Below are 20,997 nucleotides of genomic sequence, written 5' to 3'. Positions count from 1 at the left end.
AGAAGGGAAGAGAAGGGAAGGGAAGGGAAGGGAAGGGAAGGGAAGGGAAGGGAAGGGGAGGGGAGGGGAGGGGAGGGGAGGGGAGGGGAGGGGAGGAAGGAAGGAAGGAAGGAAGGAAGAGAGAAAGAGCCAAAGTTGCTTTCATCAGGGATGGACTCCCACCATGACTAACCCACTCATATGGTAACAGTAGTCATTCATTCCTAAGAGCCAAGATCTCCTGACTTAATTGGCTCTTAAAAGTTCCACTTCTCAACATTGTTGCATTAGAGAATTACATTTCCAACATACAAACTTTGGGAGACATATTCAAACTATGAAACAAGTCTTTCATGTTGTGAGCAATGGGGAAACTATGTAGACACTAGGCTCAGGAAATGGCATGCTTTTCAGGGTCTTGTGAATTTAGATGGACCTTAGACACTGAACAATTGGGAAGAAGAAAAACAGAAGAGCTTACTGATAAGGTTCAGTTAAAGTGTCCTGAGTGCGAAAATTTAATTGGTTTTACCTTTTTCTTGAGTTTCACATAATGAGCATAGGATTGGTGTCACTCAGTTCTAGGTTAAAATACTGGACATAAATTTTTTGAAAGATTTTATTTATTTATTTGACTGGTAGAGTTACAGACAGTGAGAGAGAGAGACAGAGAGAAAGGTCTTCCTTCCATTGGTTCACTCCCCAAATGGCCACAACAGCCGGAGCTACGCTTTTCTGAAGACAGGAGCCAGGTGCTTCCTCCTGGTCTCCCATACGGGTACAGGGGCCCAAGCACTTGGGCCATCCTCCACTGCACTCCCTGGCCACAGCAGAGAGCTGGCCTGGAAGAGGAGCAACCAGTTCTAGAACCAGCACCCATATGGGATGCCAGGGCCCGCAGGCAGAGGATTAACCTAGTGCATCATGTCGCCAGCCCCTTGACATAAATATTTTTAAAATTATATAGAGATAAGATGATAGAGAAAGATCGAGATGACAATATAGATAAGAGATACAGAATTTGATAAAAGCTATACACTATTGTTATATGCATTATCCTCAGATCTCCACAACACGATAAAAGTGGTCCTCTTTATTTGGAAAGCAAAGTGACAGAGAGAGATACAGAGAATGAGAAAGTGAGAAAGAGATTTGCAACCCACTTGTTCACTTGCATTCGCAACAACCAGGGTTGGACTGGGCCAAATCAAGGAGCCCAAGGCTCCATCTGAGTCTCCTACATGAGTGGCAGGGATCCAAGTACTTAAACCATCATCTGATAACACAGGATGCATCAGCAAGAAGCCAGCTGGAAGCAGAGTAGCCACTGCTGGAATCACAACCCAACATGGGATGTAGGGGTCCCAGACTGAGCAGCCTAATCCACTGCGCCATAGCATCACTCACTGTTAGTAATTATCTATATTCTATAGAGAGTTTAAGTGATCAGCCGCAGCCACTCAGGTGGCAAATGAAGGCTGGACTTACTCCCCAGCAACCTCCCTCTAGAGCCAGAAATCTCCAACATCACATTGTACTCTCCCTGGGCTACCTCACACACCTCAAACTCAATATTCTCAAAAGGGAATTTTCCGTTTCTCCTTCACCTTAAATTCACTCCTGCCTGGCCTATACCATCTCAGTAAATAGTACAAATTACCAATTGATGAAACAAGAAAACATTAGATTCATTCATTCTTTTACTGATATATCACTCTCCTACTTAACTACCAACAAACTCTGTCAGTCCTCCCTCCAAGATACAGCCTCAATCTGCCCCACTCGTGTGCACTACCATTGCCTCCGTCCTGACCTGACACCTTACCTGCTCTCCCTGGACACCACCAACCACCTCCAAATCACTATCCCTGCTTCTTAGCCTGGGCAAGCCATCCCTGACATAGCAATCAAAGCAATACCTAAGAATTGCAGTAAGTCACATCTCTGCTGGTGGAAACTCACCAATGGCTTGCCTTCTTCTTGTCAATCCTGACTGGTGGCATTTCGTCTTCTCACTCCCCAGGATGTTCCTCTTTGCCAGTTACTATCACCTCTTTGGAGGTGCTTTCCAGGACCATCTTGAGTAAGAAGTCCACAAATTCTGCTTCCTATTCCAGCTTCCTGCTAATGTGCACCCTGGGAAGTAGCAAGGGCTCAAGTCCTTGAGTCCCCGCAACACAAGTGGGAGACTCACATTGAGTTCCCAGTTCTTGGCTTCAGACTGGCTCAGCTTGGCTGTTACAGATATTTGAGGAGTGAACTAGCAGATGGAAAATCTATCTATCTATATCATCTATCTACCTATCTGACTTTCAAGTAAATAAAATAAATCTTTTAAAAAAGAAAAAAAGAATGCTTGTTGAATAAATGAAAGGAAAACTCATACTGTTCCTATTCTCTGTGTAAACAGGCAAGTGATTTGACTCTCTAAATCCATCCTATAAAGTGGTCACAAGGTGGACTGGATATGAGGTATGTGAAGTGCATACAATGTACTTTCATGTTGCACATGTCAAGAGTTCAATTACTTTCTTCTCCTCTCTGAAATCTGCAGAATGAATATCCACGGGTTACCATCTTTTAATTATTTATTCCACTGCTTGCTTCTGTTACCAGTCATCATCCCTCCTGCTTTATCAACATTTTCCCTATATGATGCTCCACTATGCTGCTTCTTATATTGCCTGAAATGGCACTGGGAAAAGAGGTGCTCCTGGGGTGGGGTCATGTGATCACAAAGCAGATTTTGCTAGTCAAAAGTGTCCAATAAAAATGGGAAGCTGCTTCCTAAATGTCTCTGGAAGTCTGTGGTTTAGTTCACAATATCTTCACAGATTAAGTTAATGCAAATAGCAGATGTATTTTGTAGCAACAAGACAAATGTTCAGCAGAATTAAAGTTATTCATGTGTAGTCACACTGGGAATATTTGCATGATATTTTGCTAATTGCTCCAAAATCTGACTTGTAGTGAATAAACAAATGGGAAAAAAATAAACCAGCCAAAATTAGCCCCAGGCCTCTCTGGTTTCTTTTCTTAGCTTCCAATATCTTTCTTCAGCCATTCAAGTTTTGCTCTGAAAGCCCAGTGGCATTTCCCAGTCTCCCAAGCACTTTTTTGGATTCATTTCCTCTGCAGAGACACTCCTGGTTTTCCCCCAGTAATGAGATGGCTTCCAACAGCACTTGTTGTGTTTTCTCTCCCTGAGTCCTTGTGCCTGCCTCAGACTTCAAATCTGTCTGCTTAGGTTTCATAACAAAAGGATCGTATTAATAGATTGCACTACTTGAAAAATAATTCAACTTGTGACATTTTCTTAAAATAGTCCAGGTAATTTTTTGTCGTGAAAGACTAGGTCTATTGTTATTGAGTGCTGCCTTAACAAAGCACCACAAACTTGTGACTTAAAACAAGGGAAACTCATTGTCTCCAAGTCCTGGAGACTAGTAGTCTGAGGCCAAGATGGCAGCAGGGTTGGTTCCTTCTGAGGCTCTCAGAGTTAATCCATTCCAGGCCTCTTTTCTACCTTTGGGGAGGCTGGCAGTCTCCACATTCCTTGGCTTGTAAATGCATCATTCCAACCTCTTCCTCCATCTCCACATGATGTTTCTTTTCCCTGTGTCTCTATGTCATTGCATGGTTATCATCTTGTAAGGATACTAGTCTTAGGGCGCCACCCTACTACAGTGTGGCCTCATGTTAACTAATGACATTTGCAGTGACATTATTACCAAAATAACATCGCATCATGAGGTACTGGGGGTTGGCACTTCAACATTTCTTCTTTGGGAGGACATAGAATTAGGTGTCCCCAAACTCTTAGAAACAGATATACCCCATAGATACCCAGTAATTAAAATACCTTGTGTGCACACTTTGATATGTCTATCGCACTTCTGTAAGCTACAAGTGTGTTGTATATATGTAACAGACTAACCTTTTATGTCATGTAAAACCAACAGAAAAACTAGAATAAAAATGAAATAAATTAAAATGACAATACTGAATTCCCTCATCGGCAGTGCATCTTCTTATCCTCCACTTTTCTGAAGAACACTGCTTGTATAACTGTGAGAAAGAGAGACAGGGCGAGGGGTGAGGGAAAGCAAGATGACTGAACTTGAATGTCTGGTCTGGAACAAAATTAAAGAGTTTGTGGTTAAATGCAGATTCTAAGTTTAACTTCATCATAATTAAAATAACCCACCATTTAATTGGACATGGGAATGTTATTCTAAAAGAGTCAACACATTCTACTAGAATCAGGGAAGAATAAGCAGGAAAACCTTAGCCCCCAGGGCAGCAGGTCTTATCCCTCCTCTGCTTTAGTTCTTGTCCCTCAGGCAGTGTTTTCAAGCCAGTATTGTTTAATTACCTTGAGAGAGGGGATCCAAATATGAAAGCAAATTTGTGCAACTTGAGAAAATGACCTCTTCACTCAAGATCTCAGCTTCCTCATCCATAAAACAAGTGGCAATATCTGCCTCATCTTACCAGGGTTCCTGGGAGGCCAAGTGTGTCTCTAGGCCAACACACCCAGCAGAGCATAAGGCACTGCACAGAAAACATACTGTGGTTTCCTTCACAGAACTCAATTAATGCATTGGATCAGTAACTTACGAATCAGGATCCACGTCAAATCACACAACCCATACCAATGGAGACTATGTCAGATAGGTTTTGTAAGGCTCAAAGGGGAACACACAAAAAGAAATGTTGTATAATCAATAAAGAACATGTTTTAATATGCAACTACCAGGCTTTATTATTAGTGAATTGAGAATATAAATGAAGCTTTCTGATTCATTAATTCATGAGGTGAAATTAAAAGTCTGTCTGCAGCCGTCAGAGGTCAGAAGAGGAATTTTCATGTTCCCTGACTGATGAGCATGTGACTCGAGACCCAGCTGAGAAACATGAATAGGAAGCAAAACACCGTAAAGCTCAGTCTGAAAGTACTTTCTGCTTGGAGGGATCCGCCCACATTTATACCAAAACATCCAGAAAAATCCTACAGCTTCGAAAGTTCATATTGCCAGGATGTAACAAACTTTAGAGAAAAGCACATCTCATAATTACCTCTCCTCACCTATGAGTTCTATCTGTGCTGTCTCTTTATTCCATACACATGCACTTGCTCTTTTTTGCTTCTATATCATGTTAAGATCTTGAAACAAAGAAGCATTGAAACAGACCTGGATCATCCCCAGCTGTCCCCTCTGAGCAGAACATCTTCTGTTAAATGTCCAGGCAATCCCCAGAGGACTTGCCCCCACATCAACACCATTCAACAGTCCCCCAGGGCCCAGAGAGAGGGCTTCTGTAATAGGCAAAGCAGCTGCGAGGGGCTCTAACCCTAAGAGCAGCCATGATCCACTTCTCCTCCTACCTTGGAGGTGCAGGACATTTGTCCTGTCTGCAAGCCCTGCTTGCTCTCCTGCCCTTGACTTCTGCAATCCAACGCCCAATTTTTCTTGATCTCAAGAACCTTCTTGGCCGGCCCGTGGCTCAACAGGCTAATCCTCCGCTTTGCGGCGCCGGCACACCGGGTTCTAATCCCGGTCGGGGCACCGATTCTGTCCCGGTTGCCCCTCTTCCAGGCCAGCTCTCTGCTGTGGCCAGGGAGTGCAGTGGAGGATGGCCCAAGTGCTTGGGCCCTGCACCCCATGGGAGACCAGGAGAAGCACCTGGCTCCTGCCATCGGATCAGCGCGGTGCGCCGGCCGCAGCGCGCCTACCGCGGTGGCCATTGGAGGGTGAACCAACGGCAAAAGGAAGACCTTTCTTGTAGGGAACCAGACCGGAGGAACCGTGCCCCTAAGATGGCGCCGACTCCCTGCTTCCGGGTTCTTCCTCATCTCAGGGAGTTCCCGCTCTTGCTCGCTCCTTCCCGCCTTGCCACGAGATTGTCCTATCCCCGCGCTTCTAGCCTATCACCTGATTTGTGACGTGTATTGTGCATATAAACCCTTGCTACGCGGGTGTAAGGGAAGTTCCTGCCCAGAAGAGATCGAAGCTGGATCTCCTGCTTGCCGAGCAATAAAGGAACCCCGTGCAAAGTGTTCGGTCTCTGTCTCTTGCTGGACGAGGACGGCGCCGAGCAGCTGGTGGCCCGTACGGGGAGCTTCCTCTACGTTGCCCGGTAAGTAGAAGGTAAGCGAGGTCAGTCTTACCGTCTGGGCCCCGCGAGTGAGGTATATCTCGTGGTTGGAGGGTGGACGCACCCTAAGATAGCGGACGTGTTTCCCCGCTTTAAACTGAAAGAATAGCAGACTTGTTCCCCCGCTTTAAACTGAAAATAAGATAGCGGACGTGTCTTCCCGCTTTAAACTGAAAATGGGAAATTCATCTAGCCATTCAATGTTGCTTAATCCGTTAAAAGCATTATTGCGTAGCAAAGGGATTAAGGTTTCTAAGACCACACTTGTCAGGTTCCTTGGAAGTGTTGATTTCTTTGCGCCGTGGCTCACCCACGAGGGCCAAATAACTCTTGAGTCTTGGGAGAAATTAGGAAAGGATCTCCGGCGCACAGTTAACGATCCCCAGGAACCCGATATCGACCCCGTTGTTCTCCCCTTATGGGAACTACTGCGGGCGTGCCTCCAAGAGGAGAGGTCGGTGGGAGCGGACCGCCCGACTCTTACGGCGGTTCGCGAGGCTCTCGAGGAAGTTCGTTCTCAGAGCTCGGACGGCGCCCGGGACCTCATACAATTTAAGGACACGGGATGCCAGACTTCCTCACTGGCCTCAGGCTCCGAATGTGGCTCCGCCTCCTCTGAGTCTGAGGGGGAAGGGGACGGCGATCCTAAATCCCCGCCTCCTACGTATGCGCAGCTGCGGCAAAAGTTAAAAGATGCCTGTTTACGCCCTCTAGTGCCTACGGCTCCTCCTATCGATGTCGTGCCCGCCCATCAGATTAAAGACGCAGCGCCTCCTACTGGCGGTCATGTAGGCGTGCCTCAGCCCCATCTAACACCCGTGCCGCCATGGCCATTAAACGTCCCAAATGTGCCACCTTTTTCAGGCAGACAGTTTCATCAACAAGCCTGGAAACAGTTGCGAACTGGCGCTCCCGCTGCCCCCGCTCAGGCTTACCCTGTTTTGGCTTTGGGCACGCGAGAGGCCCGGCACGAACCATTGGACATGACAGTATTAAAACAACTTAAGGCTGCGGTCCATGACTATGGACCCACAGCCCCATTCACATTGTCACTCCTTGAATCAGTCGGCCAGTCCATTTTAACACCTAGCGACTGGACCCAATTGGCTCGGGCCTGTTTAAGTCCAGGCGGCTTTCTTTTGTGGCAATCTATGAATACAGAGTGCTGTCATGACCAGGCAGATGAAAATGCTGAGGACGGCCACCCTACGTGGAATGCTGATATGCTTTTAGGGCGTGGACCTTATCAGGCTGACCAGACCCAATTCCCTAGACAAGTATACAGGCAAATTTCCAACTGTGCCCAACGTGCGTGGAGGCAGGCGTCCAATCCAAGTGACTCAGCTAGCCACCTCACCAAGATCGTTCAGGGCACGGCCGAACCCTTCGCTGATTTTGTCGCTCGCATACTTGAGGCTGCGTCGCGTATTTTCCCTTCCGAGGTTGACGTTCAGCCACTGGTCAAACAAATTATTTTTGAGCAGGCTAATAAAGAGTGCAAAAACATTCTTCGACAATATAGACATAAATCTCTGGACTCCTGGTTAAAATACTGCAGAGATACCGGTGGGCCACTTACTAATGCGGGCCTAGCTGCGATGCTGGCAAAAGTCAAAGAAAACAGTCCAAAATCTAAATCGACCCGACCCCCCATATCTTCAGGACTTTGCTTCCAATGTCATCAACCGGGTCACAGAAAACGCGATTGCCCCAATCTCAGCCATGGGTATTCCACGGCACAGCCTTCAGGCATAGAGCCTTGTCGCCGTTGCCGCAAGGGCCCTCATAGGGCAGAGGTATGCCGTTCTGCTTTCGATATCGATGGCAACCCACTTACAGGTAGCGCCCAGGGGCCAAAAAACGGCCAGAGGGGGCTCCCCAACCCAGCGAGGAGCCCCCAAAATCAAATCTACTCTCAGGTTCCACCTCCCGTGTCTGCGCTACACCCAGTGCACCCTCAGCCCGTGCCACTCACGGGTCCGCAGGCCTGGACCTCCGCGCCACCTCCCCTCTCCTCTTAACTCCGGAGATGGGGGTACAATTAGTGGAGAGCGACTGCTCCGGTCCTCTGCCCCCGGATTCGGTTGGATTAGTGTTGGGTCGGTCCTCCGCCGCCCTCCGAGGGCTAGCTGTGATCCCCGGGGTAGTTGACTCTGATTTCACTGGTAAAGTAAAGATCATGGTTCAGGCCCCTCAGGGACCTTTAGTAATCAATCCTGGAGACCGTATCGCACAAATGTTATTACTGCCCAGTCTTCACTCTTTAATCCCAGCTAAAAACCACGTTCGCGGCGCTGGTAACTTTGGGTCCTCTGGCATTAATTTTACCGGCTTACATATGCTTTTAAATGAACGTCCCACTTTAGTGTTGCAGATTAATGGCAAGGACATTAAGGGACTTTTAGACACAGGAGCCGACAAATCCATTATAGCAACAAAGGACTGGCCTAGTACATGGCCTACAAATGTGGCGGAACAAACCTTGCAAGGACTTGGTTTTGCTCATTTCCCAAAAATCAGTGCAGCCTTGTTGTCATGGCAGGATAGCGAGGGTCATAGAGGACAGTTTTCTCCATTCATTTTACCTCTACCCATTTCCCTTTGGGGGAGAGACGTCCTGGCCGAAATGGATGTTGCTTTGGTCACCACTTCCCCTGCAGTACGATCTATGCTACAAAATATGGGTTACGTCCCAGGCAAGGGACTCGGTGTCCAGCTCCAGGGCCACCCTTCCCCCATTGAACCAAAACAAAGACCAAGTAAAGTTGGCCTGGGTTTTTCCTAGGGGTCACTGTTTCGCCTCCTAAACCAGTGGAGCCTTTACCCATCTCGTGGCTAACGGACGTACCCGTCTGGGTTCCACAGTGGCCCCTATCTCAGGAGAAACTGGAGGCAGTCAACACTCTGGTCTTGGAGCAGGTCAACGCTGGTCATTTGATCCCATCCACCTCTCCATGGAATACGCCTATTTTTGCCATCCGCAAAAAATTAGGTCAATGGAGACTCTTACATGATCTTAGGGCAGTCAACGCACAGATGCAGCCTATGGGCCCTGTGCAACGTGGTCTTCCTCTGCTTTCGGCACTTCCCAACCAATGGCCTGTTATTGTAATAGATCTTAAGGATTGTTTCTTTTCCATTCCATTGGACAAAAAGGATACCCCACGTTTTGCTTTTACTGTCCCCACCCAGAACCAGGAACAACCGGACAAGCGTTGGGAGTGGACAGTCTTGCCTCAGGGTATGACTAATAGCCCCACCATGTGTCAAGTCTATGTAGCCCAAGTACTAAAACCTCTTAGAGACCGATATTCCGACTGCAGGTGCCTACATTATATGGACGACCTACTGTGTGCAGCCCCCACAGCAGAGAGGCTCCTGGCCTTATACAGTACACTCCAACAAGTGCTGGAAGGGGCAGGGCTGCATATTGCACCTAATAAGGTGCAATTGTCGTCTGTAGTTTCTTATCTTGGGGCTATAGTCGCCCCTACTCAAATTAGACCTCAAAAAATTCAAATAAAAATCAATGCTATCTCCACTCTAAATGACTTACAAAAACTTTTAGGGGATATCAATTGGATTAGGCACTACCTTAACATTCCTAATGCTGCATTGCAGCCCCTCTTTAATATACTTAAAGGAGACCCGGATCTTGCTTCCCCCCGAACCTTCACCTCTGAGGCCAAACAAGCACTGTCAATTGTCAACGATGCCCTTAGTAAAGCTGCCCTAAAACGTTGGGACCCTGCGGGAGACCTTACTCTTTGGGTCCTCGACACCCTTAAACAGCCCACCGCGGTCCTATGGCAGGATGGGCCTCTCCTCTGGATCCATCCCTCAATGTCATCTACTAGATCTATTAGTTACTATCCCGTGGCAGTGGCGGAGATAACTCTCCTAGCCATTCAGAGGGCTATCCAACATTTTGGACGCGAACCATCCACCATTGTTGTCCCCTATTCCATGGAACAGGTACGTGTGCTAATCGCTTGTACTGATGCTTGGGCGGTTTTAGTCTGCTCCACTTCCGCAACTATTACAAACAGAACACCCTCTGATCCTTTGCTAACCTTTGTTCAGTCTCACCCAGTTATTTTTCCAAAGTCCACATCCCAAAAGCCCTTACAGGGAGCCCCAGTAGTGTATACCGACGGTTCTAAAACAGGAGTCGGTGCATATGTTGTTTCAGGATCTGTGCCAAAAACATTCCAATTCGCTACTAACTCCCCCCAGGTAACTGAACTTCTTATAGTTAACCAAGTCTTCTCTGATTTCCCCGGACCTGTCAATATTGTGTCTGATTCACGCTATGTGGTTAATTCTGTGTCTATCCTTGAGGCCGCAGGACTAGTCAATTCTTCATCCTCCGTAGCGACAGTTTTCCTCACCCTGCAAAAATCTATTTGGAATCGGTCTGCTCCTTTCTTTATTACTCATATTAGAGCTCATTCTTCCTTACCTGGACCCATGACCACAGGCAATGCTATAGCTGATCAAGCCACACGCCCCATTTGGATACTCCAATTTTCTTCCCCAGAAGAGCAGGCTATCCAGTTTCATTCAGAGTTCCATGTAAACGCAAAAACCCTTGCCGCCAAATTCGGTCTTTCTCGTGCTGCCGCTCGCGATATTGTTCGCCATTGTGCCGCATGCCCTACTTTAACCCCTGTGCCTTCGGTGGGGGTTAATCCCCGAGGATTACTACCAGGACATATCTGGCAGATGGATGTCACCCACATATCCGAGTTTGGGACCTTAAAGTATGTTCATGTGTCAGTTGACACCTGTTCCCAAGTAATTTTTGCTTCTCTGGAGACGGGTGAGCGTACCACCCATGTCATTAATCACTGCCTTGCTGCATGGGCAGCCTGGGGCAAACCAAAAACTTTAAAAACAGATAATGGTCCTGCATACACAAGTAAATCATTCCAAGATTTCTGCACCCGTATGCAGGTACAACATAAAACTGGAATCCCTTATAACCCTCAGGGACAGGCCATAATTGAAAGGGCTCATCGAACCCTCAAGGCTTTTCTCTTAAAACAAAAGGAGGGAATTGCCACGGGCAAAACCCCTCGAATGCGCCTCTCCCTTGCACTGTTTACTATAAACTTTTTGAATTTGACAGATCATTCTATGTCCCCCGCTGAGAGACACATGTTAAAGGAGCCATCTTCACGAGGCTATGTCCGTTGGAAAGATGTCCTCACGGGAAAGTGGTACGGCCCGGATCCGGTATTATGCTGGAACCGAGGCGCGGTCTGTGTCTTCCCACAGGAATCTGGAAGAGAACCTCTCTGGATACCGGAAAGATTGGTCAGAAAAACAGCCCCGCCGCCGCAAGATACACCTCTATCACCTACGGACGACATCTCCCCCGAGATAACCGAGATTACCACGCTCTCACAGGACGACAAATTGCAACAAAACAACGAGACGTGAGATGCACCCCTTCCGCTTCTTCATACTGGCAGCGGCTTTGCTCCCTGGCTCTTATGCGGGCTTTAACTCCAACCCCACTGCTTTACTGCAGAACGTAGGCAACCCTTGCGACTGCAAAGGGGGGACCAGCAACACCGTACTGCAGCGTACTCACATCGCCACAGCTGATTGTGGGGACAAAACTGCATATCTGCCCCTCCAGGGGATCCCCGGCCTACCACGCGGCTACATATGTGTGCCCAAACCCCGCGTTTCTGATCTCCATAGCAAAAACCACTCCTGTCCTTGCTCGACCTTTCAAGAATCCATGCACAGCTCTTGCGATTCCTCATACTTCCAATGCACTTCTGGCGGTCAGTCGTACTATGCCACCCAGTTACAAAGTACTCGCAGGTCCTCTAGTCCTGACCATTTGCCACAGGTAGTCCATTCATCCCCCTACCTCTCAGCCCCCTGTGTTGGTACGCCTGGACAGTGGGCGTGCTGGCGCACTACGGCACCCGTGCATATCTCTGATGGCGGAGGCCCACAGGACCAGCTCCGCCACCAACAGCTAACAAAGCGATTAAAACCCTCGTCCCCCCATCCCTACTCACGCCTCACATATGGACAATGCCTCCATCAGGCACACACCTTCCTCGAGTTGTCTTGTTCCCCCTCTCATTCATTGGGCTGTATCACCCATCCCTGACGGGGAGCGAAAACTGGGTATGCGAGACCAAAGGTACTGCAGCAGGAGTCCACCCGGGGGTTCCGGGGGTCCTGGGAGAGCATATGCATATGCATGCAGGTTCAATTCCCAGCCTGCCCCAGCAAAAGGGAATAAAAACTGATCCCTAACGGAGACATCAGGGGTTGTGGCCAGGCCCTTGAAGTTCCGTAACTAACGGATCACAAGCACGCTGGGTATGCACCTCTACTCTCTGCCTAGTAAATATTCTCCCGGCCCTCATGAGCCAGGGCCGTCGGGGATGTGATTTGTGCAAAAACAAAAGGAGGGAGATGTAGGGAACCAGACCGGAGGAACCGTGCCCCTAAGATGGCGCCGACTCCCTGCTTCCGGGTTCTTCCTCATCTCAGGGAGTTCCCGCTCTTGCTCGCTCCTTCCCGCCTTGCCACGAGATTGTCCTATCCCCGCGCTTCTAGCCTATCACCTGATTTGTGACGTGTATTGTGCATATAAACCCTTGCTACGCGGGTGTAAGGGAAGTTCCTGCCCAGAAGAGATCGAAGCTGGATCTCCTGCTTGCCGAGCAATAAAGGAACCCCGTGCAAAGTGTTCGGTCTCTGTCTCTTGCTGGACGAGGACGGCGCCGAGCACTTTCTCTCTGTCTCTCTCTCACTGTCCACTCTGCCTGTCAAAAATAAAAAAATAAAAAAAAATTTAAAAATAAAAAAAAAGAACCTTCTTGATTCCTTTTCTCTTCACCCCTCATCCATCTCCAAGCTTTCTCTAGCACCATAGTTCCTCTGGAATTGCCAATATTTGCTTCTCAACATCAGAATTTCTAAAGCCTGTCTCCCAATTTTTAAGCATTTTTAGAAGTTCTCATTTTTCCCATCCACCTTTCTACATTAGGAAGACTTCAGAAGCCACTACATGTATAAGATACAAGCTGAAGCCTACATCTACAATCCAACTTGCCATGAACTCTTCCCTGTCCTTTATTTACCACACTTACCTTCAGTGTGCATCTGAATCCAGCTACAGCTGCCTGTTGCTATCTTAACTTAATATCCACTCTTCTGCTTATGAGTCTCTTAACACACTCATCTATGAAAACCTGCTCTCCATCTGAGAAGGGATGAAAGAGGGTAGCAAAAGAGTGCCTCCTCAGTTTCATTTCCGAGTAAGAAAGGACTTGATAGCCAGGATTGGAATCCTAACTTTGGGATTAACTGTTCTGTGTTTGAGGGCAAGCTAGCTCCTTCTCTGAGGCATTGGTTGCTCCTCAAAAGAATCAAGACAATACCCACCTCACAAGATTTTGGTAAAGACTAAATTATGCAATGACAAGCTCCAGGAGCACTGAAGACAGCCCACTGTGTCCACCCTCTCATTCTGAATAGCACTGAATGTGGATGAATCTAGAGGCAGTGAGTTTCTACGATGACAAAGACGAAGACAGCAAGAGCTTTAATTAGAGGTCCACAATTCTAGCTACAAAATTAATTAGTCGGGGTAGCATTCAATATTCTGATGCTCAGGGGACCAGTCAAATCAACCTCTCTGACTCAGGACCCAAATAAATACAGAAGCTTGGCAGCCTTCCGCTTGCTAACCTGGAGGATGATGGTGAGAACGAAGAGGAAAGAGGAAATTGCTCTGAAGGTGCTTAGTTTAATACAATTGCATTCTGAACAACTAAAAAAATTCTTAGTTCAAATACATTTCTTCCTACAAAGGTGGTAAATATCTAACCAGCCTATGTTCAGTCACCACGTTCAGTTGAATAAAGGTCTCCATGCTAGGCAAACAGCGAACCTCAAGACAGTTATTCTTTATAAGGCTTCACTGAAAGCAAACCAGAGTGAGAGCATGAGCATTGCCTGCCCCCAATGCCTCCAAACGAACGCACACACCTGGAAATCTAGAACGTGGAACGTGTTGATGTTTTTTTTCCACTGAAAAATTCCGACAAAATAAAAGTTTCTACAAAGCCTAATATACAAAGTTTAATGCTGTATTTCAGAAGCCAAATTATCAAAACTAACCCAAGCACAGTTTAATTTTTCTCTCTAAAACAAAGACACCCAAAACAGTATTCTGGCAGGAAGCATAAATTGGATTGCTATAAGTGATAGTAATCTCTTTAGTAATACCCCCCCCCCCCGCCGCCCAGGTATCACTTCAATCTCCTTTCTCATGTGCTGCATATTTTAAGGTATGTTATATACCTCCTCTTAGTAATACTGAACTGACCAGGTTGTGGTACAAGGTTGGTTGAATATGTATCCCTAGAAAAATTCATTCTTTTATCAGTCACAATTGTTATGTGAGTCTGTGGGAAATAAACGTTTAGAAATCCACTGGTCTCGATTTAGAATTTCATGAGTTGTTATACTTAGGGAAAGATTGAATATTGGTCAAATAAACTCGTATTTACTCCTGACCACTCATCTCCACAGGATAAACACACTTTCCTGACTCTGAACTAAGCCATGTGACTTGCTTTGCCAATGGGATATTAGCAGAAAAGATGCAAACAAAGGCGTAAGATAACTTGTACAGGTGTGCTTGCCCTCTTGTACCTCTGGAATTAGTATGAGAACTCTGACACACAATGAATGAGGAGACATGAACTCAATATGCAATTAGTACATTTGCTTAACCAGACATGCAATTTGAAGTAGAACCACCCAGCCAAACCCAGTCTACCCACACATCCTAAAGTTGTGTGAGTGAGAATAAGTGCCTGTTGTTTGAAGCTATTATGTGTTTGGAATGGTTTGTTATACAGCAATAGCAAACTGATACACACTGCAAGACTTGATACTGAATACACAAAAACCCATAGAGAAAAGCTGATTTGAAGATCTACTTCTTATTCGATTATTATTTATCTGATTTGTGTGCATTGTTACCTATATTTCTGCTGAACTATGGTCTTTTTATTTGTTGAACTCTTTATTCAATGGAGCATTAAACCTTTGACTATAATGTAAATTTAAAATGTTATCTCAAAATTTTAATTTTTAAAAATAAATTTTAAGAAATTAAAAAAATTTAAGTGAGTTTCTAGGGTGAAGGATTCATTTTATGTTACAAAGTAATCATGCTGGGGCTGGTGTTGTGATGTAGCAAGTAAAGCTGCCAGCTGCAATGCCAGCATACCAAATAGGTTCCAGTTTGAGTCCCAGCTATTCCACTTCCAATCCCGCTCCCTGCTAATGGTCTGGGGGAAAAAAGCAGAAGATGGCCCAAGTGTCTGGGCCCCTGCGACCCATGTGAGAGTCCCAAATGATGAAGCTCCTGGGTCCTGGCCTTGACCTGGTCCATCCCTGGATTGCGGCCATCTTGGGGGTGAAACAGCAAATGGAGCATGTCACTCTCTATCTCATCCTCTCTTTCCCTCTCTGCAACTCTGAGTTTCAAATAGATAAATAAATAAATCTTTTTAAAGAATCATGCTGCTTCAGCCATCATTGTATGTCTATTAGGGGTACATAAAAGTAAATCAACTTATATATGAATCACTATCTTAGATGGTACAAATCTTTGAAACTGAATGGAAAAGCTGGCTACATGTTTAGTATAGTAACACACCTACTTTTATTTTGGTTGTAAAATAAGAATCATTATTGCTTTCAATCACTGAACACTTACTGTTTATAATTTACTGGTACTATCTCAAAACCCTATACTATACTATACTATACTATACTATACTACTATGCTAAACTAAGATAGTTGCAATTGTCCATGCTCATTTTAGAGCTGAGAACACTAAGTCTTGGAATATTTAAGTTACTTGCTCAAGGATACCAAATTAGGAGACAGCAAAACTGGGGTCTGTCCCACATACGTCTGCCTCGAAAGCTGAACTCTCACTACTGCCTCACAGAGTTAAAAAGGCAAATGTATAAAAAGAATTAAACTGTAAGAATAAAGTCATTATCATGTTTCTTTTCCAGGGAAGGATAAGTTATATCATAAATCTCTCTGACAAAAAGTGGTTCTTTTGGTTTCCCTCCTCTACTGACCATCTTGAGTTAATGTCTCAAATGTAAATATCCAATGCAATTAAACAAATATTTCTTTGGCCCTAACATAATTAGGCTTTATGCTCAGACTCAGAATCACAGTTGACTATAAGACACAGTTTCCTCTTTTTAGGAGCTTTCAGCCTAGTAAATAATTGATGTTGAAAAGATCCCAACCAAAAATCCCAGTGTGAACGCTATCAAGTTCTAAACACAGGGTGAACAGATGTTCTGACTAATGATTGCTGGGGTGGGAAGAGTGAGGGTTGGGGAGTTAGTTACATTTACTCACTGAGAATGCTCATTCCTTTCTGAAGGCAGCCAGCAGCCAAGAAAAAAGACAAATCCTAAATTAAAAGGGAGATCAAGCTGTGCAAGACTGCTGATTAGAGTGCAAGCTGAAAGATAACAACTACACAAAACGCTGAGCTCCAGTCCATCTTGCAGGAGCCAGGGGAGCATACCCCGCCTGGTGGCTCAGATGGGAGCATTGTTGTCCAGCAAGCAACAAATTAAGGCGAGGAAAAGAACCACAGTGCTGATCAGCATCATAAGACTTATATTAAAGAATTAGATTGTTATTAAATCTAGGTAATTGGCTTAAGCAAAAACCAGAATTGTAATACAGTGCTATTATGATGCTACTATCCAAATGGGTCAAATTTTCAAATCCCCCAAGACTTTAACAATTCAACAGATCCAAACATGGAACTCTCTTCCACCAAACAAGTTGACATTTCCCAGCCACTGGGCCACATCTGAGCAGCCTTCTACTTCTCCACATCATTTAAAGAGGAAGAAAAAGAAAGTTTGTTAGAACCACTTCAAAAGTAGGATGCTAAATGTCAAGAGGTGTTTACCATAGAGAGGCATCCAGTATGCCACCATGCTCCCTCACCAATTAAAAATAAACTGTTCCACTCTTAATTGTTTCATGAACTATTCCCACCTGACTATACTGATATAACCCTGCACATAAATCCAAGGCACAGTTATCAAATCCTGTGTATGGAAAAAGTAAAATGTACAAAAATTCATTTTGTGCACAAATCTAAATCCAAATGTGACAAAATCCCAGCAATATCACTTGCACCTTACATAACGTATTGAAACAAGGTGATCTTCAGCATTCTTGATTATAAATAGGAATAAGAAACCTATGGAAAGATTCCTTTCGAGGGTCAAAAATCCAACACAAAACACACAAGGAAGAAAAATCAACAAATGGGAGCTATTGTCATTATTATCATTGACACAGCTCATCTTTAAAATTTTGTATTGCTTCTATAACTTAATTATTTTTACCATATGTTTTGATATCTATGCCTAACATAAAAATCAGAGTAAAATGACCCTAACTATATAGTACCTTGTTGTGAGTCAAACCTTTGTAGGGTTTTAAGGTGATGCTGCCCTATCTCCTCTGCTATGTAAAAGTAACTAAACTTCACAGTCTCCGCCCCTTCTACCTCTAGGGTTTTGGGGTGCCTTGTTAGAACCCAGGCGCTGTCTTTACTGTCTACTTACACTTAATACCAATTTCAAACTGTTGGAAAGATAAGATTTAAAGATGACTCCTGCCAGCAAGAGAGACCAAAGAAATCTTAACAAAAGCCATTCCCTTCGGTTATAAGAGCAGGCCCCAAACTTCTTATGAATGGAGATCTAGTTTCTCTCTTAATGATTCACAATTACCTAGAATGAATGCATGAATGTGCTCAGGGGTCAAATCTGTCCCTGGAGTTGGAACATACTCATTCCCTGAACCAAGTCATTACCATTCTCACATCCTAGCATGAATTAACATATTCACTGACTGTTAGCTTGGCCTAGAAAACCCCCTGCCAACAGGAATGCTGGTATAATTAAAAAATAATAATCCAACATTATTCTCCCATAATGGATTATGTTAACAAATTTTTCATTTAAGCTCCTGTCTGTCTTCCTAGGAAATTGGTGACTCTTTCAGTCTTTCTCCCTAAGAAAGAACTTAGTGAGTCCAGGTGTTTAGCTCTGCTGTTTTCCTACCCAGTTTGCTCATCTACCTTTCTTGAGACCATGTGCAGTGTGGTGGAACCATCTTTCCAGATGCCCTGCCCTCCAAAAATTGACTCACCCATTCTCCTGTTAATGGATATTTTTATCTTTCCAGTTTTTTTGCTTTTGTGAGCAGACTTGCTATCTGTGATCTTTTGGGGCGTAAGTCAGCCAAAGCAGGTTTCTTTTGCTTACAACCACAAAATACTGACTCATCTAGATGGGAATATAGAAAATCCCCACTTATAAGGGGTACTTATTTACAGATAGAACTCATTGTTCTTAATAGCTAACACTATCATAACAGTAGAGGATTTTACAGAATACCCAAGGGTACTTGGATGTTCTACTTCACGAGGAGAACCTTTGGCACTCATCTTAGTTTTGAGTCATCTATTGCCTACCAGTTGCAAATGTAATTACAAAGGACTTTAATTGGCTGACTTCTCTTTCTCTTCTAATGAAGATAAATAATTTAACATTGAAAGTTCACAAGTTTCCAAACAAAAAGGCAGATGACACAAATTGCTAATAATGTTTGCCAAGATGCTCAAACTCATTAGAAATCATGGTGATGCAAATCAGAACTACAATAATCATTTTTACACCAGGCTGGCAAAAACGATTACATCTTATAAGGCCAAAAAAAAAATCATTCTGTAGTATCAATGACTGAATGATGTGAATCTTGGGAATTTTAGTCCTGTATACTAGTGATAGAAAAGCAATTACTGTGGGGAAAAAATGTGGTGTTCTGCTGGGAAGTTGAATATTCATATATTCATGCATACTACCACCAAAGGTAATACTCCAGAGAAACTTTTGCTCACTTACTCCTGAAGGCACAAACAAAATATTCACAGTGGCTTCATTCATGGCAGTAAAAACCAGGAAACAACTAAAATGCCAATCACAGGAAAATAGATGAACAAATTGTAATACAGCCACATAATGAAAAATTATAGTGCAGGAAAAATAAATACACTAGAACTTCACAAACAATATGGTGAGTCTTAAAAAATTGAATATTCAGTAAATATCTAAAATACCGGGAGGTGACACAAGGTATATATGATTTTTTTAAATTCAAAAGATAAAGGCAAAACCTGAAAGCACACCATGTGGAGAGCTGTGTGTATGTGTGCGTTTAAATAATTCTTAGTAAAGCAATTGTAAAGCCAAAGTTCATCAGCATTGTGGGAGGATCCAGGAACAAGTGTTATAGGAGAATTATAGAAGCAAATGAAATGATATTTGTGTTTCTAAAACTGGGTGCTGAATTCACAGCAGTTCCCTTTATTGTTCTGCTTCATTGCTTACACATATGCTACATTTATCCTCACATTGCAGAGATGTCATGAGAAAAAGAAACCAGCTTCATCCCAGGCCATGAGAAGGAGAGGTTGTCATACAGACCTCACAGGGAACAGGCAGACACGGCAGATATATATATATATAGTGCATTTTGAGTTTCCCCGCACCCAATGACCTAATAACCTCTCTGATTCTTTTGTTGTTGTTGTTGTATAGAATTCAGAGTGTGTTATCCATGAATCACTTACCGTTGGAGCAAATCACAGCATTCTAGTAAGTTATTAGTCCTATAAACTAAGATAAGTAGAATGAGAAGGTAACCGAGATGTTACAATTGTGCTGTTCACACATTTAACACGGAAGAGGCCACCTCTAGCAGAAACATGGGGTTAATGTATTTCCTTCCTCTCCAATCTCCCACCCCCATACACTAACAAAGCCCTCTGGGAAAAAAGCTTTTATCTTATCAGAGCCTTATGCTTTGGGGATAATGCAGCAATATTTTATTATTGCTGCTAATATGTGCATGTGGCTATGATTGGAACAATAGGCACAGAACATGGCCTTTTTCTGTGCAAGCACAAACCTACGCTGGCCAGTTTAAATAGCTTCTTTCCTTCAGTACCTGTCTCCTGAAAGATCTGCAAGTTCCTAGTCCTAACAGAAAATCTTTGCAAGAGATCCCTGTCCTCTCTCGACAGAAAAGAAAGGAAAGATCAGAACACTAGCAAGCCTAACTAATTTAGCCCTTTGTCTAAGGCTACTGCAATGAAAACTGTTCCAAGTACATGATTTTCAAGAGTGTGGGAAGAGCCTTAGTCTCTCCAAGTTTAAAAAGGTGACAAACTGTTAACAATTATAATGCCCAGGCTTAAAAATGAGTCTAGGGATGGATTAAGTGGTCTGACAAACACAAAAATGTGTTTTTCTGGCTAAATCTTTGTCTCAGCTACTCTTCCACTCACATCAGCTGTACCTCTTGCAGTAAAAACTTGGACTGTAGCACTAATCCGTATTTATATTATCCTGTTATGTTATGTTATGCTGAAAGCAACCCAATTTGCTAATAGCTTGTTACTCTCTGGCTGCATTTCCCCCAGGCCTAATACCACTCAATTCCTTCTTAGGGTTGCTTTCTCCAAGGAATGCTGATTGAGAGCCGGACTGCCTTTAACACATTCAATTTCCAAAGTATCCTCTCAAATGCCTTCTTTCTTGGGAATAAAATAAATAGGAAACAACAGCAACATAAAGTGAGCAGACAGTTCAGAGCATGCATTATATCCCAGAGGCTTAGCAATATAAAATCATTGACTAAAATGCCAAGCCACAGATTCACATGATTCCCTTTGGAAAAAA

The sequence above is a fragment of the Lepus europaeus genome, chromosome 13, assembly GCF_033115175.1.
Source record: "Lepus europaeus isolate LE1 chromosome 13, mLepTim1.pri, whole genome shotgun sequence".
Taxonomy (NCBI): domain Eukaryota; kingdom Metazoa; phylum Chordata; class Mammalia; order Lagomorpha; family Leporidae; genus Lepus; species Lepus europaeus.
Note: the sequence above shows the minus strand (reverse complement) of the source record.